Source organism: Dryobates pubescens, chromosome 17 (assembly GCF_014839835.1).
Source record: "Dryobates pubescens isolate bDryPub1 chromosome 17, bDryPub1.pri, whole genome shotgun sequence".
Taxonomy (NCBI): Eukaryota; Metazoa; Chordata; class Aves; order Piciformes; family Picidae; genus Dryobates; species Dryobates pubescens.
The window spans coordinates 21,756,926-21,777,603 of NC_071628.1; the positions used below are offsets into that span (position 1 = coordinate 21,756,926).

At 52.6% G+C, this 20,678-nt stretch overlaps 1 protein-coding gene across 2 annotated transcripts in view; it reads left to right on the forward strand.

Moving 5' to 3' along the window:
* The window catches only part of LINGO1 (leucine rich repeat and Ig domain containing 1), a 171,057-nt gene that overhangs the window by 12,745 nt on the left and 137,634 nt on the right, over positions 1-20,678 (forward strand). The window contains exon 1 of one of the 2 annotated variants that reach the window (XM_054168749.1): positions 6,240-6,302. The exons of the other annotated variant lie outside the window; for it this stretch is intronic. The gene's annotated coding sequence lies outside the window, so the exon portion shown is untranslated. Of the gene's footprint in view, positions 1-6,239; positions 6,303-20,678 lie in introns of those variants that run through there. 2 annotated transcript variants of the gene reach the window in all.

Sequence of the window (20,678 nt, forward strand, 5' to 3'; positions counted from 1 at the left end):
GTATCTATTTATTTATGATTTCCGTGGGTGGTGTTTTGGATGATCTATTGAGCCAGAGTGAGATATTTTGAGGCACAGTGAGATATTTTAAAAACATCTCATCACTCTGGAAATATCCATGGTGCGATAGCTGCGTATTAGTCATTCGGAAAGGGAGTGATTTCAATGAAAGAAAAAACATTTCATCTTGTCAGAGCATTTTCACTCACTGTCTGCCAGGCAGCTGCTGTCAGTCTTCACTCTCCATGGCTGGTTTTGCTCTTCTCAGGCTCTGCCTTTGTATTTTATTTTCTAACAAGAAGTAAAATAAACCCACTAATGGATATTGGTAGCTATGAACTCATCTATTGTCAGTAAGAAAGAGCCTTTTAAAAGAGGCAATAAACCGTCTTTGCACTGGATTATTTCCAGTGAGATTATTTCTCCTGGGGACTATCTCCATTTGGAAGGAGAAACTCCTCCTCCAGGTATTGGACCTTGAATACAAACCCCTGCCTCTAACATGATTTATCCCCCTGAAAGTGGGAGTTACTTCAGCGCTCCCTTGACGCCAGCTGGGGATGCAGAATTAGGCTCGTGGAGAACAGGAAGAGAGATGGTTTTCTCCTGGGGGGGGGGGAAATAAGCTGAGAGAAAACACTAATGATGAGGCCCCATCCTGCAAGGGAGAACAGCACAAATTCCTTCAGCAAATGAAAAGCCAAATGAGCTGCAAAAAAACCCCACCGAGGTAGGAGAGATTTTTCCCTTGGAGGGACTCCGACACAAATCACCTAATGCTCAGCTTTGTGCTGCCATTTGGGGAAACGTTCATCTTCTCCTGGTCTCTGCTCTGCTTTATGTGTGTCTGGAGTTGCAGCTTCTCTAGCACAGCCCACGTGCACAGGGGAGGAGGCAATCCAGCCGAGATGCTCCTATCTAGTCGGATCACTCTCCGTAGTACTTAACTATGCCCTGTTGCAGCTGCCTCTGCCTTGTGCAACCAGTAGATAACTGCTTAAGAGACTCCAAGTTCTGCTCAAATCACAGAACTGCCTAGATTGGAAAAGACTTTTAAGATCATCAAGTCCAATCATTAACCCAACACTGGCAGGTCCTTGACTAAACCATATCCCTAAGCACTACTCTTAAATACCTCCAGGCTGCCCTGGGCCAGCTGTTCCAATGCCTGATTACCTTTTCTGTAAAGGAATTCTTCCTGATGTCCAATCTAAACTTCCTTTGGCCCAACTTGAGGACATTTCCTTTTGTCCTGTCACTTGTTATTAGGAAGAAGAGATTGGCCCCCACCTCACTCCAGACTCCCTTCAGGGACTTGCAGAGAGTTACAAGGTCTGCCATGAGCCTCCTTTACTCCAGACTAAACAACACCAGGTTTCTCAGCTGCTCCTCACCAAACCTGTTCTCCAGACACTTCACCAGCTTCATAGCCCTTCTCTGGACATGCTTCAGCACCTCAACGTCCTCCTTGTAGTGAGGGGCCCAGAGCTAAACCCAGTAATCGAGATGCAGCCTCACCAGTGCTGAGTGAAGTGGCACAATTGCTCCACTGCTCTTACTGACCATGCTATTCCTGTTCCAGGACAAGATGCCATAAGTCCTCCTGGCCACCTGGGCACATTGCTGGCTCAAAAGGCTCAAAATTATCCCTTTGTATACTTGGTTGGTGTTGATATCCAGAGTTTTGGTGGGATAAAGGATGCCCAAGCACATACAACAGCCCATTCAGGGAGGCCTGGTGGGAGCAGGCTTGTGTCTCGGCTGGTTTGGGGAGATGTTTCTCTCTTGCAGTGTCTCCTCTTTGACCATCATCTTAGCGTTCTGGAGTCCTGGCTGGCTTTCCTTTGCATCTGCTGCCAAAGCCCTGTGTGCACAGGACTTTGCTGGGACTTATTTGCTCCTGCCAGCATGGTGCTGAACACTGGCTGCCCACCCCACCTCCTGCCAGTGCAGTCAGAGCCACTCCAGCCAGGGCTTTAAATAGAAGCTATTAACTAAAGAGCAGGAGAGGGCAGAGGGGAGAAAGTCAGGTCCCTTGGGGAGGCTGCCAGCAACATCTTGGTGTTTATTGAGCCCTGGTACTTTGGAGCCTCCTTCCCAGCCCCCCCTGGGACAAAAGGGACATCACTCCCCATGAAATCGGGAATTGGGGTCCAGGTGGCAGCTGCCCTGCCTCAAGCGCCCATAAACCCCATGGCTTGCTGAAAGCTGGGCTTGGCAGTGGGGACTTGTCAGCTTTATAGCTGTTGCTTTTTATTTTTGGCAAAATGGAACAAAGATGGCAAACCAGAGCCATTTCTCTGCTTTAACCTTTTCTCTTTCACACCCAAGCTTGGCACAAGTCTCCTTCTTTTGGTTTGTGCTTGGCTCTCCGTAGCGGTGAGACGGTTTAATCCACCCGCACTCAACATAAAGCACAGCTAACCCTGTCAGAGAAGCAATTGAGGGCTGTGTTTTACAAGCAATAACGAAATGCAAGGAATATTTACAATATTATACAAGAATTTACAGGAAAGAACACAAACACAGAAATCCCCCTCGCAGGAGGATCCCACCTTGGGTTCCTCTCAACCTCTCTCTCCCTCCTTCCCTTTTCCCTCTAGTTAATTAGAGGAAAAAGGAGAAAGAGAGAGAAAAGGATATTAAGAGAAATTTGTTAGCTCAAAGCAGTTGTTAAGAAGTTAGTTTTCTTATCAGTTTCAGTCCAGGGTCAGCTGCATGCACTCTGGCCAAGAAATGAAAGTCAGACAGGCAGAAGCTGGAGTGAGTGAGAGAAAGAATGTTAGAGAGATTTGCTATGGTACATCTCGCATCTGACCAATGAAATTCGTTTAGAATTAATCTTTGGTTTCCTTTTCACACCCAAACATTCAGCTAGAGAATTCTGCAGCTATCTCTTTCTTAAAGGCACAGCCTAAACTGTCACACTCTCCCTTGCTGGACACGCATAATTCAACGACCTCCTGCATTTCTTGGCCACGGGAGGTGTTTCTTTGGCAAAGGGTGGGGGGAAGCTTCCCAGAGAGGTGGTGGAGTCTCCATCTCTGGAGTAATTCAAAGACCACCTGGATGCCATCCTGTGCAGCCTGCACCAGGTGAACCTGCTCTGGTTGGGGGTGGGTGGGTGTTGGACTAGATGATCTTTAGAGGTCCCTATCATTCTGTGACTTCCCACCGACCTGGTGAACCCTCAGCTCTTCCACCCTCTTGGCAGAGAATAGTATAGAATAGAATAGAATAAACCAGGTTGGCAGAGACCTTCAAGATCATCATGTCCAACCTATCATCCAACACCACCTAATCAACTAAACCATGCAACCAAGCACCCTGTCAAGACTCCTCCTGAACACCTCCAGTGATGGTGACTCCAAAGTCTCTCCTGCATCTCTTTGCTGGTAGCAAGTATGTCCCCATCCCATCCCCCCTGAGTCAGCAGTATGCTGCTGCCACCCAAATGCTATTTTAGCTTAAAAAAAAAAAAAAAAGACACCCAAACCCCCCCCCCCCACACACCCCAAAACCAAACAAAAACCCACCCCAAAAAGCCCCCAGAAAGTTTCAGTATTTAAAGTATTTAAGCAGATGGGAAGCCACAAACTCCAGTCGGTGGAGGGAGCGTGTTTCATGACTAACAAAATATGCCAGGTAGGCCGTTCCACTTGAGATATTTTCAGGAATATAATCACTTTTCACACATCTTCATAAATTTGCCAAAGTGTTAGTTTTCCCCCATATGGATCGGGGAGGATGCAGCATGTCATGACTGTTGCGCAGCATCTTGAATGCTGCGGCTTCGTGGTGGGGTTGGTTTGATAATTCCCCCCCCCCCCCCCCCCCCCCCCTTTCTTTTTTCATTCTCTCTCTTTTTTTTTTTTTTTCCCTTTCTTTTTTTTTTTTTCTTCTTTCTTTTTCTTTTTTTCTTCCCCCCCCCTTCCCCTCGCCCTCTCTTCCCTCCACCCAGGCTGTAATTGAAGTAGAAGTTCGACTGATAATTAGCACGGGGAAAAGGTCATCCTTGGGTGGTTTGGTGGGGGAGCTCCTTGGCCTCCATCCAATGCAGGGCAGAGGAGGGAGAGTTAAATCTCTAATAATTCCACCACCCCACCCCCACCCCCCCCAAAGAAAAAGGGGCTGGAGCAGTGCCAAGGATGCTGTCCCCAAGGGGATACCAGCAGCCGATGGGGAGGTAGCTCTGAGGGAGCCCTGAAGGCTGCAGCCTTCCCATTGAGCTCCTTTGAATAGATGCTCCAGCCTCACAGTGGGGTAAACAAAGGCAAAATATTTTGAAGTCATTCAGTCTTGGCATTGGATTCCTTCTTTTTCTTTTTGGTATCGTGGCAAAATTAAAAGGGCCTTTTTTTTCCCCCCCTGCATGTTATTGATCTTTCACTCAAAATCTGGGCCCTTTTCCAGGAAAAATGAGCCCTTTTGTGAACAGAGAGACAGGCACCTTCCCAACAAAAGTCAGCTTTCAAATCCAATGTTCTGTGTGTTTGAAATTTCATGTTTCTGGTAGGAAAATATCAATTTCACTCAAATTTGTAGAGAAGTGATGGCAGGGGGAGGCAGGAGACTGCCCTGAATGGATTGATGAGCATTTGAAGGCCAGATTGCTGGAGGGATTTAAAAGCAAAGGGAAAAGCAACCTTGTCACTGAGTTTGAACAGCTTGTGCTGTGAATCCAGAGACAGGCTGTTGGGCTGGAGGTGGCCCTGCAGTCCTTGGCCTTTGGGGCTCTGGAGCCTTTATGGCATAACCTGCACATGGCAGGAGGGTTCAGCCTGACTGTCCTGACCACATCTCAGCCTCTCAGTGGTTTAGATTCCCTTTAGTTTTTTCACATGGTGGCTGCTGGTGCCAGATGCCAAACTGGTATAAGACGGTCTTGCTCTGTTCTCTTGGTTGGGCACCCCACTCAGAGCTGCTTGCTGAGACAAGCTAGTGTCTGAGACATTCTGCAATCACACCTTCAGTACTGGGTTCAGTTTTGGGCTACTCCCTCCAAGAAGGACGTTGAGGTGCTGGAGAAGGTCCAGAGAAGAGCAATACAGCTGGGGAAGGGTCTAGAAAACAGGGCTGGTGAGGGGAACTGGGAACTGGGGTTGTTTAGTGTGGAGAAGAGGATGCTCAGGGGAGACCTCAGTCTCTACAACTGCCTGAAAGGAGGCTGGAACCAGGTGGGCATTGGTCTCTTCTTCTGAGGAGCAAGCAATAGGACAAGAGGAAACATCCTCAATTGCACTAGGGAAGGTTTAGGTTGGGTGAGCAGAACAATTTCTTTTCCAGAAGGGTTGTGAAACCTTGAACCAGGCTGCCCAGGGAAGTGGTGGAGCCACCATCCCTAGAGGGATTTACAAGCCTTGTGGATGTGGTGCAGAGGGGCATGGTTTAGCAGGGTCTGGTTTATGGTTGGTCTTGATGATCTTAAAGGTCTTTACCAGCCTAAACTATTCTAATATTCAAGGCTTCACTAGCAGTGTTTTATGGGCTAAGTCATTAAACCTCTGTAGCTTGTTTGTTTGTTGGCAAAGCATTTGGGAATAGCTTGGGAGGAGATGGGTTCCAGTGCTTTGAACCGTGCCACCACATGGATGCTTAGCTGTCAGGCAGGGCTGCCGAGCTGGCTATCCTAACCACGTGTTCGTACCACAACCCACCGCTGTCACACGAGGGGGGCCATGTTCACCTCCCAGTCCTGCTGCTACATCCTTTGATAGCAAGTAAATTGGTGTTTCTGCATCTGGTGGTTCCTCCCTGTGCAGCGGCGAGACTTCATCCTCGCTGTAACACAGAGGGGATGGAGGCAGCGCCGGCTTGAGGGCCTCGTTTCAAGGGGTGACCCTCCTGCTCCTTCACCACTACCCCAAAAGTTTGCCTTGTGCCTGTGAGCAGAGTTTCTCCCCACAGCCTGGCAGTGAGGTTGCTCCCCAGGCACATGTGCTTCTCTCAGGGAAGGCACGGCGGCGCTGACAAGCGGCGCAGGAGATGGGGGCTGTAGGTGGATCGTTTTTAGCAGCGCGCACGCACGGAGCAGACAGCTTGGGCATGTTCCAAAACACTTCCCACGCCCCCAGGCTGAATTTTAAGAAGCTGGGGCATCTGCACATTCAAAACGCTCCGAGGCTGGGGAAGTTGGGGGGTGGGGGGGGAAAAGGAAGAAGGCAAAAAATCCCCAAGGCAGGCAGAGCGGCCAGCACGCGGAAGGGGCGAGCAGCACCCACAGGCTGATGTCTTGCCGTGGAGGGGAGTTTGTGGCAAAGGCTGAGCAGCTCCAAGCCGCTCTCTGGAGGGGCAGAGCACAGGTGAGCGTGGAGCAGCGGTCGCTGGCTTGCCTGGCGGCTGCTGGCAGGCTGGTCTTGCTCTTGGTTGAGCGGGGGGGATAATGGGAAGAGGAGCTTGAGTTGTCCAGGAACGGTGTCTGGGTGGGTGCCTGTTTGTCATGTCCAGCCAGCCTGGTGCAGCCTCCGGGCAGCTCCCTACATTTTGGGGGTCCCTAGAGCCTTGCAGGAAGAGGGGAGAATGTGAGGGGCTTCCTTGTGGTGACGGGGAGATGGGATCGAGCCGTGGGTACCTCCAGGCGCTGCCTGGGATCCTGTCCACTAATGAATTCTTGCTGTGAGTCTGCAAGGCTGAGGGCAACCATGGGAGCAGGACCAGCATCATCCCCTTCTGTGTCTTCTCAAGAAGAGAAAGCAAGCAGGCAGGGGTTGATGTTGGGAACTCGCAAGCCCTGGGCTTGCACCAGCTGGCTGAGGGCTATGTCAGCCCTACCCTGGGCTCCTTGAGGCAGGGTGGGACATACAGTGAGAAATGAAAACCTTAGAGGGATGGAGGATGGCCTCTGTGTGTGAGTGTAGGGTCCTGTGAAGTCTTGGAGGCCCTGCAGGGATGGTCTGGGGCTTCCTCTCTGAGTCTTGGTGTAGCTCTGAATAAGTAGCTCCAGGCTGTGTTCCTTGGTTGTGAGTTGTCTGTGCTGAGTGCCCAGCTTGGGTGTCTGGAATTGCTGAGAAATGTCCCAGTGCTTGTTGCTGCTCCCTTGAGATTCAAGATCCCTGCTCCTGGCATCGTGGGGCCTCGGAGGTCTGCACTGGAGCATTAGGAAGGGGTGGCTGTAAATAGGGAGGGTCTGAGCTGTCCTTGGAGTTCCTTGGCTTGCCAAGCTGGTCTGCACCCTGAGATCCAAGGATGGAGAGTGGGTCCATCAGCAGGCTCCATTGAAGTCCTTGTTCCTGCTGCTGGCAAGGATGGCGACCATCTGATGTCCTGGCAGCTTGGAATTGTCCTTGTAGGGGTGTCTGGGCTCCAGCAGCTACCTTGTATCTCACAAAGTGCATGTCTGCTGGGCCAGGGGATGCTCCTCCCGGCGCATCACGTGCCAGAGGGGCATCTCCCCTCTGCTTGCCTTCCCTGCTGCTCAGCAGACAGTCACCCTGGCAGCTGGGAGACCCAAGCTGTGCCCTTCTGCAAACAAAGCTGGTGGCTTATTTAAAGCTGGCTTTTGCCTGGTGGCAGCAGCTGGCGGTGAGGAGAGAGGGAAGCTTGTGAGGAGTGAAAAGGAGAGGAGCCTAGGCGTGGCAAGCAGCCCTGCCTCTCCCATGAGCTCAATGTCTCCAAGCTCAGCACTTTTTTCTCTTCCTTTTGGGAAAAGGAGGTTTCTTGGTAAGCCTCCACATCCTAAGTATGCCTCTCAGAAGAGGCTGAAGCAGGCTTCAGATGATGAACTTTGTAAGTCTCTTGGTGCCAGCAGAATTAGTGCTCTCCAGTCTGTCCTCATCCCCTAGGTAGCCTCGTAGCAAGGCGTAGCCTCTTGACACTAGATGAGTTTCTGGGCTCCTTCTGTCCTCTGTCCTTCATTTCTGAGGTGGCCAGGGGGTTGTCTGCACTTCTGGCAGCCAAGGGAGGAGGACAAGACCTTCCCTACTGCACAGCTAGACAGAAGATGCTCTCCTGCTGTGCGCCCCAGGGTGAGGAGGAGGAGGAAGGCAGAGAGGGATGGGGATGGACCCAGGGTGCCCTGGGGGCCTGGCTGGTTCCTGCTAATTAGCAGTGTAACCAGCCATCACATTGTGAGCTCCTGGCAGATAATTACCTTGCCGGGTGCAGGGAAGGGAGCAGAAAGATTGGCTGTCCACGGGGACTTTAAACCTCCCTGTTCTTGAACTCATTTGGGAAAGGACCAAAAAAAATAAAAGTCTGCAGATCCATTTCCACAGAGCTATTTCTGCCAGTCAGGAGGGCCAATTTGTTACCCAAGTGACACATCTGATTTGAGCTGTAAGAATCGAGGGGCTTTTGGCTCTTCTCCTTTTCTGCTCCTTGGGCCAGGGGGGTGGCTGAGCCATGGGGTGCAGTGAGTCAGGCTGGGGGTTCTGGCCTCCTCCCCCAGCCAGGCGTTGCTGAGCCCAGCGGGGTTTTAGGGAGGGGGGTGAAATAAGATCTGGGAGCGATCCCGGTCTGGGATGTGCAGCACAGAGAGGCTGGCATGGCGCCATACTGTCCTGCCATGCCTTTGCTAATGTGATCATATAGATGCTGCCTCAGGGCTGCTGGGGGTCCTGGCCCCAAGGCTGGCTGCTCTGCCGCCCTGGGGGCAGCTGCCCGGAGCTGCCCCATGGATTGCTGCCAGCTGTGCCAGGCAGTACTGACCCTTCTGTGCTCCATGTGCCTGGCAGGTGGGATCGCAGCTGACCAGGGCAGTGTCTGTGCTTTCTTCATGCCAGGGCCCTCACTAGCTGCCTCCATCCCCTCTCCCCTCCGCTGATCTCTGTTTTTTCAGCCGCTTGCCTGACTCCGATTTGAAACATTTTGGTTTTCTGGCTTAAAGGGAGAAATGACTGTGTGAGTCATGATGGGGCCTGACAGCTCCCTGCGTGCCCAAAGCTGGGGCTGGGAGGGGGGCTGCCCCTGTCAAGGGGCAGGTGAAGCTGGCTGTCCCAGCTTTTCTCCCCCACCACCATTAACCCTTTGCTGCGTGGTGCTCGGCAGGGAACCTGGCAAAGCTCAGGCTTCCCAAGAGGGATTGGGGGAGGATTTCTGATCCTCCTTGTAAGAACAGTGGGGGCATCGTGGTATGGGGTGACAGCAGGGCAGCAAGGTGGGAAGAGCTTCAGATCAAAGCCCAGTGCAGCCCTACCTCTCTGAGTTGGCTGTGGTGAATTTGGGGCTGTGCTGAACTGAGGGAAAGGCTCTTGGCCCCATGAATGTTCTTTGTCCAGGAACAGGCTCACAGGGACAACAGGCTCATTGGGTCAGTGGCCTTGGCCCTGTTCCAGTACAGCTAGTATGTCTGCTTCTCCACCAGGGGGTCCCAGGCTGGTGCTCCTCAAATCCCCTGCCGTGTGATGGTGGGGTGCAGGGGATAACACTTCCCCCTTCTTCTCAGTGAGGGGCCTCAAGGGCCAAACTACTGCTGCCAACCCTGTCCTGCTGGCAATCTCAGTTCCCATTCCTCCACAGTTCCCTTTCCTCTACACCCAGTCTCCCTTTGGAAAACCAGCAGTAACTCTTAGTGCTGTCTTATGGATCATTGCTTTGGAAATCCCTGCATGGCTGTGCAGTCCTCTGAGGCTCCTTGCCACCCTGGCACCCCTTGCTTAGTGGGCAGGGCCATCCTGATCCCTTCCTCGCTGCTCTAGGATGCTTCCAGCATCTCTCCTGCTTTCTCTAGCCTGAGCTGTGCTTCCTGGCAGGCTTGCCAGCTGCCCTGGATACAGCCATGCTGTGTTTGGGCTGCACTCACTCGTGTCTCCCTGGCTCCCTCCTCGTGTCGTGGTGGGCTGGAGCTTGTCAGTGCTGAGGAGGTGGCCGAGTGCTCTGCCTGCTACACCCCAGGTTCTTCTCACAGACAGCAGCATCCCTCATCCTGCCTGCTCTTCTGTCAAGCATTTCCAGTCTAGGCTGGGTAACAGGGATTTCTGTGAGCAGGCACCATTGGATCCCTGCTCCATGGGGGTCCTTTCTCTTTAGCTGATGCTTTTCCTCCCAGATGCTCTTCGGTGCTGAGGGGAGAGGGACAAATTAACATCCCCACCATTTCTGGCTCTCCTCCTTCCTTGCATTGTCTGCCCCCTCCCTCCTTTCCTTTTCTCTTTGAAGAGATTCAGGTCATGGCTGGAACTAGGGCTCCCTGAACTGCCAAGAACAGTGTTTAAACTTCTTACCATCAATCAGACGGAGTGGTGTGGGTTTGGTTTGACCCCCTACCCTGCCCTCAGCTTTGGCCGGGTGTTTGCGGCATGGTGCATCACTCCTCGCTCCTGTGTCTTTGCTAGTGTGGGCTGCTCTTCCCTGTGCAGGTGGGTCTGGGGTCCTTGGGGGGCTGCTCCCCCCCACTCTGCCCCCCCACTAGTAGCCAGCTGCTCGCAACACCAAGACCTTGCAGGGAGGCATTTTATTTGGCCAGCTTCGTTTATCGCGTCGCTCCGGCTGGGATTAGACACAGATAAGACGATCAATAAATCCTCCTCCTGGCTGAGATGTGCTGTGAATTTTTTGGGGAAGGGTAAGGAAAGGAGAGTGCCCCTTCAAAGGCAGTGATCCTGGCCAGAGGTGAGGGAGGGGACAGCTGATACTGAGAGTCGACAGGGAGGGGGCCCTGGCCAGCCCTGCTGTGGTCTTGCTGCTGGTTTGCAAGACATCTGCCTGTGGTAGAGGAGAGAAGAAACCCCACGCCCTGCTGCGGCTGGCATGACTGTGCCGCCACAGAAAGTAGGTCAGGCTGTGCTGCAGAGCCCAGCACAAAGGCAAAGCCCCAAGCACAGCTGGGCACCCACCTTTCCCCCTCCACAGACTCGCCCCCAGCAGCCTGCCCCAGGCCAAAGGCAACTGCTGCAGGGCTGGGTTGGCACCAGCCTCTCACCCTGGTGCTGGGGCAGTGAGTTGCCAGGATGGGGCTCTGTGCCAGAGGAGGAGCAGAGCTGGAGTGGATGTGGGCAGGTGCTGGGGGGGTTGGAAAGCTCCACTGCCTGCCTTCTGCTTGCATCCCTCAGCTGGCCCCCAGGCTCAGATGCACATTTGGCTGCAGGAGAGATGCCCAAGGGATGCAATTCCAACATCCTGAGGGAGCAACCACTTCTCCAGCTCCCCAGCATTTTGGACTTCCCTGCACTGGGCCAGCTCCAACTTCTGCATTGATATGGAGCACAAAAAGGGTAAAGGCAGAGCTTAGCCCCTTAATCTGCAGCACTTTCGAGTGCCTCATGGAGGCTTCAAAGTCCCCCACAGAGGGGAGTGGGGGGCAGGACAGGATGAGTGATGGGGATCCTGTGGGTCAGGCTCAGGAAAGACTGTAGGATGCTTGGCTTAGGAGCATGGCTTGGTCTATCACCACTTCCAGGAAGGTTTGTGGGTGTGCTTTCAAGGCATAGGTGTTTCAAGTGCAAGGCAGGTGCCTTTCCCAGCACAGCACTCTGCTGGATCTGTAGGAACCTGTTGGGAGATGGAAGCAAACTTTGAAATTGTCTTTGCCAAGCAAGGGCATGGCTGGGCTCCCACTGCCAGCCTTGCAGAGGAGAGGGATGCTGTGAGTGTTGGACTGCAGCCATGGGAGCACAGGGCCACTAGGCTCAGACTGCCAGGGTCAGTGAGGTGGCAATCCCATGCTAACAGCGCTCTGCTGGCACTGGTGCCATGACCCAGAGGGCAGAGGTGGGCAGGGGCACCGCATCCTCCAGCAAAGGAGGTGGGCTGATCCGAGAGGGCTGGTGGTAAAGATGCAGCAAGCCAAGCAGGGAATAAATTGAGTGTGTATATCACAGGCAGGTCTGGGCTTTATTGATTTTCAATGAAAGGCTGTGTCATGAATTTTTCTCTCCCACTGTATTTGCTGCAAAGTTGCATCTTGGCTCCAAGCATTAACCACTAACTAGAGAGCTTGCTTCCCCCTGCCCCAGGAGATGCTGGAGGGGGGGGAGGCAGGTTTGCACATGGTCTTTTTAAGCACATGATGGATGCAGTGGCTTTGCTAATCCAGCACCAGAAGAGCATGCTAGTACTCAGGGTGGAAAATGGAATGTCCAACACTCAAGCAACTTATCACTGAGGGGCTGCCACTGGGAACAATCTTACTTGATGGGCTGCATTGTGCATCCCTTGCTGCTCCAGGATCCTCCTGGGAATGGTGGTCCTGGTCCCTGCTGTCCCCAAGAGGGGCAGGACATCAGCTGGGGATTGTCCTTGCTCTTAGAATCATAGAATGGTGTGGGTTGGAAAGGACCTCTGAAGGTCATCTAGATCAACCCCCGCTGCAGTAAGCAGGGACATCCTCATCTAGATCAGGCTCTTGCTGGCTTCCCTTTCCTCACAACGAGGGGAAGTCTGAAAGAAAGGGAATGTGGTCCTTACATCAAAACTTTTTTGGAAGCTGCTGAGCCGTGTTGCATTCCTGCTTTTGAGCTGATACTGGGAATTTGCAGCGTCTCTTTAATCTTGGAGCTGTTGTTTCTAAAGATTAAAGAACATTTGGAAATGAGCAGAGCATGAAATGGTTTAGGAGACATTTCTCTCCATCTTCAGAAACTCTTACAAGTCTTTTTTGCTTCTCAGATGAATATGTCAGGATTGGGGGGGGGGGGGTGTCAGGGGGGGAAGGCATTGAAACCAGCTGAGGGTTTTAAAAATAGATTGCCCACAGGGAAAGTTTGAAGGGCTTGGGATGGCTTTGGCTGGAGAAGAGGCACTGGAGAGGAGATCATAGAATCAACAAGGTTGGAAAAGACCTCAAAGATCATCAAGTCTAACCTGTCATCCAAGGCCTCAAGCCTACTAGACCATGGCACCAAGTGCCACATCCAATCCCCTCTTGAACACCTCCAGGGATGGGGACTCCACCACCTCTCTGGGCAGCACATCCTAATGGCTAACAACTCTCTCAGGGAAGAACTTTCTCCTCACCTCAAGCCTAAACTTCCCCTGGCGCAGCTTGAGACTGTGTCCTCTTGTTCTGGTGCTGGTTGCCTGGGACAAGAGACCAAGCCCCTCCTGGCTACAACCTCCCTTCAGGTAGCTGTAGACAGCAAGAAGGTCTGCCCTGAGCCTTCTCTTCTCCAGGCTAAACAGCCCCAGCTCCCTCAGCCTCTCCTTGTAGGGCTTGTGCTTGAGGCCTCTCCCCAGCCTCGTTGCCCTCCTGGATATGTTCAAGAGTCTCAATGTCCTTCCTAAACTGAGGGGCCCAGAACTGGAGATGTTCTACCTGGTTTTGGGTAGCACCACACAGTGAGATGAGGAGCCACAACAGCTTGTGGCCTCGTAAGGGGAGGCTGGGAAGCCTTGCAAGGAGTTGGGAATGTCCTGGAAGGGTTAATTCTGGTGCCTGGATATAGCTGGATGCACTGAAGCTGAAGTGGAGCAGTATGCAAATCTCTCCACTTTCATAAACTGCTTAATTAGGCAAATGTTAATGAGACGTTAATTACTGTTGTGCCGGCGAATCCCACGGAACGGAGATTATGTTTCTCTTCAAACATCCAGTCTTAATTATAACTTGCACTTAATTCTACTGTCTTGCCTGGGACAGAGCTGGGTAGGGAGGACAAGGCGCCAGCTCCCATGGGTGCCTGCTGCACATCCTCCATCCTCGTCCATACCACAGCGGTGGCTGTGGGGACAGAGCTATGCTGGTGGCTTGGGGTGGTGGCTGTGAACCCTTCCCTAGCAGCCAGCTCCTGGTGTTGGGGTCCATCCTAGCAGATGTGTGCTGCTTGATGAGTCAGGGTGGAAAATCCCATTGTACATATGAAAGCTCTCATCCTTTTCCTTTGGGGGCTTGAGAAGTCTTTGGGAGGTCCCTGCTGGTGCCCTTCATGCTCCAGGGATGCCACATTGCTCTGTTCTGGAGGTGCCTACCCCAGACTGGTCAGGCAGGGGCAGAAGGGGAAGGGGGAGCCTCTAGAGATGTCAGCACCCATCCTGCACCTGGTCTTCTCCTTCCTCACTTTGTTTCTACCTACCTTGTCATTCCCAGCCAGACTGCAGATGCTTTCTGCTGCCTGTGATTCCTTCTTCCTGTATGGATTTTTAATTGATGGGAGTGTGAATTGCCAGGGGTCCTCCTTCCACACTGCCTGGCATGCACAGCTGAAAATTCTTGATGTATGACTTCAGCCTGGAGATCAGCAAGAGATTGCTGCAATGATGGGCAGAGAAGGAGCATCTCCTTTCCAATTTGAACACCTATTATTTTTCTCCCCCCTTCTACATAGCTTCCATTAATGCTCAAGATAATATAACACTTTCAAATGAGGTATTAGTGAGCCATCAAATTTACATCCTCAGGGTTTTTTTCTTTTGGTCTGGTTTTCATCCATGCATAGTTGGTGGCTGCTCTGGGCTAACTATGAGGCTTCCTGGGCTTTTGGTTATTGCTGAGTGACAGAGGGGACAGCATCATAAGGCTGAAACATGAGGTTTGGGCTCCATCAGGGCTCTCTTAGTACCTGCAGGGAAGATTTCTTCCAGCAGTGGGGCTCTTTTGACACAAGGAACTGTTTGCCTCACCACTGCTGCTGGTGGCAGAGCATATGGGCTGCCTGCAGCACCCCTCCTGGAACCACCTCAATGTCCTTCACATCCCCAGCAAACTGGCTTTTTAATTACACAGGCTGTGTCTGCACACTCTGGAGCAGGTCAGCAGAAGCCTGCAATCCCAGAGTGGAGGCCATCATCATCTGGGGCCCTCTCTGATGGCTGGGGGTGGCTGGGGAAGCTGCTTCAGGGCTGGGGTCACTTGGGATTTCCATTGCAGGCTGCTACAGCCCCGAGGGTGATGAGGAAGTGTGCTGTCCCCCAGTGACTTGCACTGGGGTGACAATTGTCCCTGTTGATGTTTTCAGTTACAGAGGTTTTGTTTTCCTGGTGTTTCTTTTCTTCCTCTTCTTCTACTCTTTGATTCCAGGCAGGTTTGATATTTCTTGTCCCAGAAAGCCAGTGAGCCCTGGGGACTCTTGCAGGTGGCTTGCTCCTTTAATCACAGGTGATGTCCCTCTTGTGATTGACAGGCTGGGTTAGAGCACCCACTGGAGGTGGGCTGGAGGCTGCATCCCACCCCCCCCAGCACCCACGGTGGGTGTAGCCCCCTGCTGCTTCTTGCTGCCTTCTTCCAAAATCATCAGAATGTGGCATTTGAAGCTCCTAACAAGCTTCTGCTGGAAGCAACCTGTCCAACAGCCTGGGATTTTTCTCCTTCATTCTTTCTCTCTGCATTCTGCATCTCTCAGTGTTGAAGTCCCTGTTAATTAGGAATTAATTGATTCCAGTTCCTTGGATTGCTGTAGGAAAGGCAGGATCTGGTCGTTTGCCCCCTCACCGAGCTGCCTGCCACTGCCTCCTCCCCTCCTTGCCGGAGCAAATCTCCAACCAGCAGAGCCCTGCTGCAAAATCAGCAGCTGCGTGGGAGGCAGCAGCAGCACTTTGCATGTGGCCTCAAGAGCATACAGTGTTTGGGAAACAAGGGGGGGGCAAAGCAACATGAGAGGCACCAAGAGAGGCTCTCACCTGTGTTTAGACATTGGTGACTCCTGTGCTGCTTTTCAGAGCCCCAAAATCACATGAGCAGAGGCTGGGTGCTCTGCTGTAGCTCCCCACCGGGTGCCAGCACCCAGGGTAGGGATCCAGGGTGAGCAGCTCCAACCGGGCATTGCAGGCAGGAGGGGAGAAGCCTTTGCAGAATCACAGAATGATTCCAGCACAGCACCTCCAGAGATGCTCAGGCCATGCCTGCAGTGCAGACCCAGCATCACAGCAGAAGGACCAAAGTCATCATGCTGAGCACTCAGCACCCTCTCCCCAGGGACTGTGGGGACAAGAGCATCCATCCTGCCCATGGGAGCACCAAGTGCTGGGTGACACAGAATCACAGAATGGTAGTGGTTGGAAGGGACCTCTGGAGATCATCTAGTCCTGCCAGAGCAGGTTCACCTAGAGAATGTTGTCCAGGATGGTGTCCAAATGGGTTCTGAATAACTCCAGAGAAGGAGACTCCACCACCTCTCTGAGCAGCCTGGTCCAGTGCTCCACCACTCTCAATGCAAAGCAGTTCTTCATGTTTAGATTGAACTTCTCGTGTTCAAGTTTGTGCCCTTTACCTCTTGTCCTGTCACTGGGCATCACTGATGAAAGGCTGGCCCCATCCCTCTGACACCAGCCCTTTGAGTATTTTTAAGCATGAATAAAATCCTCCCTCAGTCTTCTGCAGGCTAAAAAGCCCCAAGTCCCTCAGCCTTTCTTCCTAAGAAAGATAATCTAGTCCCCTAACCATCTTCATAGCCCTGTGTTGTACCTTCTCAAGCAGTTCCCTGTTCTTCATGATCTGGACCCCAAAACTGGACACAGTACCCCACAGAGCAGGGTAGAGGGGGAGGAGAGCCTCCCTCAACCTGCTGGCCACAATCCTTGATGCACACCTTCCCTGCAACCAGGGGTGTTCTGCCTGCAGCCACCTGCCACCTGTCATTGCCAAGCCCAGCACTTGTTGTAGTTAAAGCAAAAGGAAGAGAGCAGAAAGCAGGGTTGGGCTCAACAGCAGGTCCGAGTTAGCTTTTGTGTGCTGGGAACCCAGCACTGGGACAAATTCATTTGCACAGCACCAAATCACATGCTGCGATTGTGTGAATATGTTCTTCATCTGTTCTCATGGCCTGACAGCGATGAGGCAGACAGAGGTGATGCAAAGGTGATTAATGAGGAAAATCTGAGCTAACAGAGTGTACTCATCTCTCATTAGAGGGAAACGAGTTCCCTTTACTGCCGGCCATTGGGCTGGTGCCATTAGGGCCGGTCTTGCCTTCCAGGCTTCTGAAATGCCAGGTAGTTTGTTACTTACCTTCACTGGCAGGTTGGTGGCATGGTATCACTAGTCCTGCCTGGAGCAGCTGTGCTGGGCTAGGAGCTGTCTTGACAATCAGCAGGGGATGCTGCTCCGGGCCAGAGATGCTCCCGGGGACGTCAAGGCAGGGACACAGTGTGCAGGAGGTGGTCAGGGCTGGGGGAGCAAAACCTCTCTCTGCTGGGTGAGGGAAGGGGAAGGAGTGGCTCTGTAGCAATCACCCAAAGCTGGGAAAGCAGGGCCTCAGCAGGAAGCTGCAATAGTAACAAGTCTGTTAATGAAAAATCCATCTGCTGTTCAGCTGCTTCATGGCCCGAGACACAGGCCTGCTTTGGGTTCAGCAGTGGCTGCTGCAAGGTCCTCCATCTTGCCATAGTTGAAACAGAACTGGAATATGATTTAATCCTTTCCTGCTTGCTGCCTTCCTTTCTTGCCCCACCAGTGTGCAAACCCCACAAAAGATCATGTGGGGTGTGGGAAAGGCCAGGAGCTTGGTTGTGTGCCCCAGCTTGCAGCAGGAGGACAGCCCATCCCTGTATGGACCCTTTGCACAGTGACCCTGGCTGAGGCCATCCCAGGCAAGGGCTGCTTTGCAAATAAAGAGTGAGCCATGGCTGGCTGCCATTTAGTAGCTAAAGCTACTAAAGCTTTTCAGGAAGGGAGGATTTGTCTTCCCTGCCAGATCTGGGGCAGGCTGGGCAGGATCTCCTCAGTCTGGATTTCAAATTGTTTCATGGCAATTGTGCCCAGAGGCAAAGGTAAAGGCTGGGTCATGACTGATAGCTCTTTGCTGGTGCTTTTCCTGCTGGGAATTCATTGCAATACCCATGCTGCCACCAAGGAACTGAAGGGGCCAGGAAGGTGGAGCTGACATACCTCCAGGGTCTTTGCTACCAGACCCTACTGCTTGGGATGTTTGAGCATCCCCAGAGGTGGAGTAACCTGTGTTTGGGCAGTGTCTGGCCCAGCCAGTGCTGCAGGCCCAGAAGATGCCTTCCCTTCCCTTCCCTGCTGCCTGCAGCCACCAAGGCACCATTTATCTGGAGCAAGGAGAGACCCTAGAAAAATAATGATGAAGAGAAGGTATGTGGGAAGCATCTGTGAAGGGATAACAAGATCCCAGGGCTGGAGCTGCTTTCATCTGTGAGCTTTTTGCTAACTGCAGGTTGCTCCTGTCCCTCATTAGAGAGGGAGCAGGGTAGCAGTGTGCCAGCTCAGATCTTCCTTTCCTTTCAAGATACCCTGTGGTGTCCCACAGGCTGGCAAGCCTGGTCCCTGCCAGCACATCCCTCCTGCTGCCAGCTCCTGAGCTGCTTTGCAGTCCCTCTAATCTGCCCTGCATCCCACCTCAGTTGCAGTGGCAGAGGTTGGCCTCCCCTGGGCTGCTGTGCCTCTCCACTATGTCACATCCCAGATGAGAGATGTGGTAGGGCTGTTCCTATGCCGGAAGCTACAGAATTTGGGAACCCAACGTCTTTGTCAGCCTGGCTTTGTCACACTGAGCTGTCAGCTTTGCAAGTGGTCACCTCCCAGTCAGGGTAGATCATACAATCATAGAATTCTCAGGGTTGGAAGGGACCTCAAGGATCATCCACTTCCAACTCCCCTGCTATGGGCAGGGACACCTCACACTAGATCAGGCTGCTCACAGCCACATCCAGCCTGGCCTTCAAAACCTCAAGGGATGAGGCTTCCACCACCTCCCTGGGCAACCTGTGCCAGTGTTTCACCACCCTCATGGGGAACAATTTCCTAACATCCAATCTGAATCTATCCATATCTATTTTTGTTCCATTCCCCCTAGTCCTATCATTACCTGACACCCTAAAAAGTCACTCAGCAGCTTTCTTGTAGGCCCCCTTCAGATAGTGGAAGGCCCCAATAAAGTCTTCTTGGAGCCTTCTCTTCTCCAGACTGCTGGTTTGTGCTTCTGCTGGGTCTGGTCCAGAGCCCTGGGGAACACCCAAGCAGTATGAGTGCTGGCAGGTGCCATGCTCTTTTCCAGCTGGCTGGAAAATGTCCATCAAACCTTGCTTTTCTGGGAAAAACCTGCCTCAGCCAAGCTAAAGCACTTGTGGGACTCTGTGCTGAAAGCTGGGGAGGATTCTGGTGCTCTTAGAGGGGTGCAGAGAAGCATGGGCTCTGAGGATCAGGCTGGGGGAGAGCTGCCCCAGTGGACAGCCTGGGTACAGGGTAAAAGGTGAAGGGATGCCACTAGCAGATGCTGGAGAGGAGACTGAATGATGGGGAGCTCCTTACACATGAAGAACTTGGTGCTGGCTGTGCCTTAGGCAGAGCTGATGCTTCTGGTTGAGGCATTGCTCTGCCCTGCTCTGCTGCCTGCCAGCAAGAGTGTTTTGCTGGTTGTTGCTATGGGGTTATTTGCTTGGGAAGGACTTTCAGCACGGTCCCTGGTTGGTCTTTTCCTATAATAAAATAATTTTGCTGCTCTGGAAAGAGACTCTCCTGTGAGTGAGGGTTAAGGCTTGCTTCAGAGCATTTGCTTCTTGGTCCATGGAGGTGAAGGGAGATGCAGGGGAAAGGTGCTGTCTCTTATTTTGTGTCTAGTAGTTGAAATGCCTTATGTGAACTTGGGAGACAAGGGATTTCTACAGACCTCTACAGCTTGCTAGAGGGCATGGGATCATGGAGAAAGAGCTATGCCAGACCCAGGTTACACCAAAAAGGTTGGGCTTGGGGGTCTTGCAGGCTTGTTGTCACCTCAGAGGTGAAGGTGACTATCAGAAAGCACTCTTGGACACCAGTGTGACACACAGCAATGTGCTTCTAGTTGTGGATAGACACAGGATCTAGCTCAGGGCCTCCAGCCACTGTGGAAAGGCAGGAGACTCAAAGCAGAGTGTTTAAGGGCTAAGGAAGACACACTAGAAAATGATTAGCTTTGCAAGCAGTGTTCCTGTGTGCTGGCAGTTGGGGGTATTATGAAGTTTGCACTAAGCCCTCAGAGATCTCTTGAGCAAGAGTGATCTGCATGCCACACAGAGCTATTATTGGAAAGGGTGGCTTTGCTGCCTATCATCTGGCTTTGCTGAGTTAGCTCCATGGACCCTTGCCAAACATAAAGCATCTTTCCCTTGGCTGTTGCCAACCCACCTACTTAGAGTGGGTGATGTCTTGTTTGTTCCTCAGCTCAGCTGGAGAAATTGGGTGTCCTTGTGGGAGGGTGGGAAGAGGGAGCGTTGCAGGGTGGCATCTCCTGAGGAAAGAAGTAGATTGCTGAGCCCGGGTGTTCAGCTGGAGGAATGTTCAGTTTCCCACCACCATCTCAAGATGGTCCTGCTCAGCTCCTGCAGATGCCCTTTGCTGTGTGTTGGGCTGAGGCATTGTTCTCTGTCAGCCTGGGGCAACTCACTCCCCAGCAAGCTCCCAAGAGATGAAGGTGCAGCTGCAGAATTTCCACTGCTGTCCCTCCCTCCCCCTCCCCCTTCACTCCTGAGGGCATGGGGATGCTTTTGCTTGGCCTGAAGGCAGCCAGGAGCAGCTGGACTCTGTGGTGCACTGCTGCTGCTGTGAGGCTCAGCTCAGCCTGGCTTTCCTGGTGCTGGTGTGGCACAGGACGAGATGTAGTTCCCCTCTTGGCTCCCTCTGCTTTCAAGGCAAGGAGCACTTACTGTGCTCCCAATCAGGGTGGGAAGCCTCCTTTGGACTTGGCACTGGATCTGTGCACCCCCATGGAGACGTGCTCCTTGGGAGACTGCTCCCTGGGGCTCCTACAGCAGCCGTGCTGGCACTGCCTGCTGTTACCAGCCCTCCTGCTTCCACTCCAGCTGTGGGTTCCCCTCTGTGCTGCCACTAATATAAAGACCCTGGTCCCTTCCATGTCAGACATGAAGTGGTT